General features: G+C 39.5%; 1 pseudogene; it reads right to left on the reverse strand.

Moving 5' to 3' along the window:
• Positions 1 to 692: 692 nt before the first annotated feature.
• Positions 693 to 1,403, reverse strand: LOC141508416 (profilin-1 pseudogene; annotated as a pseudogene).
• Between the last annotated feature and the right edge of the window lie 3,434 nt (positions 1,404 to 4,837).

Consider the following 4,837-nt stretch of genomic DNA (forward strand, 5'->3'; position numbering starts at 1 on the left):
ACACAATTAGTTTCTGAGACTGTATCTGAACTCAAGAAGAGGACACCAAGATGCTTAAGAAATACTTGTGGACTGATTAGTGGACTATAAGATACTTCAGTGGGAGAGAAATTGAAAGGACTCAACACATGTGGGAACAAGTCTGTCTCCACTGACTACAATCCCTGTTCTTCCAATGTGACCACACTTGATGGTAAATGTCAATCTCTTCAAGTCAAGTTTATTGGTATATTCTAGACAAGACATTTCATTCCTCTAGTGCTTCTCAGAAAAGTTTGCTTCACCTGGCCCATGATTCCTGCTTGGGCCTGATCCATTGTAGATTTGAGGACTGGTTCAGAAAGAGCTGAGTATGGATTCTGCATTAAATAATTATTGCATAACTTATCTATGTAACTCTAAATTACTTAGCCTCTCTGTTTCTTTATCTGTAATTGGGAAGATTGGACACAATGACTTCTAAGATTCCTATTTTTTAGTAGTAGAATCTTTTATTCATATTCCAATATAATTTTCCAGAAAAAAAAAACAAAAAAAATTTTTGTCCAAAAAAAAAATCTTACCAACTACACACAGGAAGGAGGTTCAAAAGGAAAGGGGAGGAGTGCCTGTCCATCCAACCTGGGGTCCCCCAGGTGTAGTTTTGGCAGCAACAAGTGGGTGGGGGGGAATGCCTCCCCAAAAATGGTGAGGGAAATGGTGCTGAAGCTTTGGAGAAAAAGGGGGGCAGGGAGGGTCAGTATTGAGAGCGTCGAAGGTGGGAAGCCATTTCATAACACTTCTTGTTGATCATTCCCCCATGGATACCTTCCGTCCCCATCAGCAGGACTAGCGTCTTGGCAGTCATGGTAACAGTGAGGTTGAAGGTGAGAGCACCCCAGTGCTCTTTGTACGAAGGTCCATGGTGAACTTTCCATCTAGCAGCAGCGAATCCCTGATCACGGAACATTTCTGGCCCCCAAGTGTCAGCCCATTTACGAAGAAAGTTGAACGATCTTTGCCAACCAATACAGCTACTTCAGCTGGCGTGATATTTGCGAAGGTTTTCCCCGGGGACGGCAGCCCAGACTGAGGGTGAGTCCTTATAGCCGACTATGGCCGCATCCTGACAGGTCCTGTCCACCATGAGGTCGTCGATGTGGACGTTCCAACCGGCCACGGAGCTGGCGGTCTCGCTCTGCTGCTACTGCGGGCAGGGGTGGCGCAGAGCTCTGAACGCGGCTGCTGTCCGGGCTCGCAGCTCAGTTCTCTCTCTAAGAGTCCTTTTAAGATAATGCATCCAATCCACATGAACATTGAAGTGCCTAATATGTTCAAAGCACTGCTCTAGAAACTAAGGAGAGATTGAAAGACAAACAAACCTACATGGCCCTTTTACTCACCTCAGGAAGTTTATGTTCCATTTGTTCCTGTTATCCTGTGAGCCTTCTTCATATCAGACCTTTGTTGCGGTTCTGGTCAGGATCTCCTCCTTCTAGGGGAAACTTCCAGTAGTTTAAAACACAGACACACACACACACACACACACACACACAGCAACCCACATACAGCCCTTAGGGTCTTTAGATATCTCAGCTCTACTAAAGTCACTTCTACCTTCTATGTCATTTCTGACTTCTTCCTCATGAATGAATGAATGACTAAAACATTTATTGAATGTTTACCTAATATGCTAAGCACTGGGGATATAAATAGGAATTTAAGTCAGTCCTACTCTCAAGAAGCTTACATTTTAATGAGAGACAATACATAAGCTGGTTTCATTGCAAGTCAGATGGAAGTCATTTCCCTTTCCTTAGAGTACAGGGACAAAGCTGATGCTAATGTCTCGTCTTTAGTGTCATTTCTACTAATAAACTGATAGTTTATGATGTAGAGTCAGTCAACAGGATCTAGTACTTTAGTGATCTTTCTTTTCTGGGTCTTGGGGAGTTGTGACTACATCTCCAAAGGGATGGCTTTCTTGGACAATGACTGAGGGCACTGGACTGGAAGAATTGCTATTCTCAAGACTCTTGGGTTCAGGGATGTCTCCATCAAGGACTGAGGGGAAAGATTAGCCAAAATGGTGGTGATCCAAAAGATCACCACTTGCCTGGTACATATTGCCTCCCCTATCTCCTTGAAGTTGTCTTGTTACTTTGACTAGGTTGCTGGTCAAATCCAAATTATGTGATTGTCATGGCATCACCTCCCTGTTGTCATGGTCTACTTTAAGAAGAATGAGAGACAAATATCGCAGGGTAATGTGGATAGACTGGTGGACGTGGAGTCAGGAAGATCTAAGTTCAAACATGGGATCTGTGTGACCCTGGCAAGTCATTTAACCCCTATTTTTTCAGTTCCTGACTGTAAAATGAGAATTCACTGGAGGAGGAAATTGCAAAACACTCTAGGATCTTTGTTAAGAAAACCCCATAGAGTGAGACATGACTGAATATTCAAACAACAATATGCTGTTTGTGAATAGTTTTTGCATCTTGATTCCCTCATTAGACTGCTTGAAGAGCATAGACTGTTTTTTTTTCTAATTTCCTTTTTTTTGCAACCTCAGGACAGTGACTGACACATAGTAAGAGCTTAATAAATATTTATTGATTGACTTACATGGCATATAATGGGCATTTAATAAAAGTCTATTGATTTGATTTCACTTGACTAATATTTTCTGTGTGTCCTTGAGAAAGTTATTTAGCTTCTTTGGGAAAAAAAATCACTTAACTTGGTAACTTCTTGGAAAGACTTGGCTAGATCATAGTTCATCTGAAAAAGGTCTGGAAATCACAAATTTGATGAAAGAATGAATTAAATACTTAAAGTGTGGTTGTCAGTCAGTAGACCACTAGACCTAGAGTCAGGATGACCTGATTCAAATCCAGTCTCTGATTCTTAATAGTCATGGGATAAATAAATCATTTAACCTCTGTCTCCAGTTTCTTCAATAATAAAACAGGAATAATAATAGCATCTATCTTCTTGGGCTGCTGCAAGGAGAAAATGAGATGATTTTTGTAAATCCCTGGAAGTACCTGAAACATGTAGGCACTTAATAAATGCTTGCTCCCTTTCCTCTGAGATCATGAAAAATTCCAAGAGAGTTTCTGGGAAATTTAATGATTTTATCAATAAGATCAGCTTATTATCAATAAAAAGATGATATGAAAGACTCCTAATGGTGATGGGATCACCTTCAATGTATAGGTGTTACTGAGAGGTTAACATTGATTAGTTAATGCAATGGAGGTGTAGGTTGCCCAAATATTGGTCAGAGTCATCAATTCCATATCACCTGTCTTGAATAATGGTAGAATCAGCCTTTTCCCAGACCTGTCTGAGCAAACACAATGAACAAGAATACACCCTTTGACCAAAAAAAAAAATACACCCATTGTGGGCAGCTAGGTGGCACAGCGGATAGAGAAGTGGCCCTGGAATCAGGTGTAGCTGAGTTCAAATCTGACCTTAGAAACAATAATTACCTAGCTGTCTGACCTTGGGCAAACCACTCAACCCTATTGCCTTGCAAAAAACCTAAAAAACAGAAAAAAAGTATACACCCTTTAGAACAAAGTTAGAATTTCTTTTGTTGTCTAATTAGATCTTGACCTGGGTAAATCTTTAAGACGGATTTTCCACAATGGTTGGTTTTTGGATGAGGAAGTAGAAAAGGGGGAAAACTCTTGGTCCCAATACAATAATTAGTTATTATATACAAGAGAGAAATGTTTGTTTCCCAAGACTTCTTCATATGTGATATCAGTCAGTCAATGAGTACTCATAGAGAAAGAGAGTTTACATTCTAATCAGTGCCAGCACAAAGTCTTAAAGTCTGGATTGAAAGACTTCTTCTGGGCCTTAATGGAGACCTCAGTTCTTTGCCTTATTATTCTTAAACTGGGTCTTCCAGAACATACTTTCTATGAATGTATAGGTAAAAATCATTGCTAATTAGGACATTGATGATCTGCTGTCTGTGGAGGTGGTCAAATTTGTTTTAGAAGTGCTTTAAAAGGGCTATTTTTTTCCAGCAAACTAAATCATCCCTCCCTTGCCCCCAAAGTTGCTAGATATTCCCTTAGTTTGGAAGGAGATTTTTAATCATTTTATTGTAAGGGAATAGGGTAGTAGTGGTGACCTGGGCTCTAGGACCAGTTCAATTACCATTTCATTGTATGATGTTGGGCAAGTAGGTCATTTCATTTTCCATGTTTCAGTCTCCCCAAGTGATGATGTGTTGGAGTCTGGAGTTGAATAAAACTGAAGAAGAGAAGATATGGGGGGAGGGACCTGGTATCGGATTTCAGGCATCTGTAAACTATTTTATGGAAGAACAGAGAAGCTTTTATGCTCCATCCCAAAGGGAGGAACTATGATTGAATTTCTCCTTAACAGCATGATTGAAAGAAAGAATAAAAGTTCCTAAAGAGCAGGGATTGTTCAACATTATAGAAAAAAAACAACTTTAAAAGACTTTAGATCTTTGATCAATGCCATGATAAACTGGGAGTCCAGAAGATAAAGTGAGCCTGATTCTCCGTTTTTCCCCTTAAAGTCATGAACTGATTTTCTGAGGAAGTTATACATTCTCTGACATGACCAACACTGCAATTTGTTTATCTGGACCATGCATGTTTATGATAAAGGTTTTATTTTTCATAAGGTTTTATTTTTCATTTTTTGTGGTTGTTCAAATTGGGGAGATCATTGAGAGGGATAAATTATAAATTCATATAAAATAAATGAACTAATTTATCTTTAAAACTATGAAAGAAGTAAAAAGTAGGAATCATTGAATCAATGGAAGAGTTTTTAATTCCCTTTCTAATTGGTTCCAGCA

Source organism: Macrotis lagotis, chromosome 1 (genome assembly GCF_037893015.1).
Source record: "Macrotis lagotis isolate mMagLag1 chromosome 1, bilby.v1.9.chrom.fasta, whole genome shotgun sequence".
Classification (NCBI taxonomy): domain Eukaryota; kingdom Metazoa; phylum Chordata; class Mammalia; order Peramelemorphia; family Peramelidae; genus Macrotis; species Macrotis lagotis.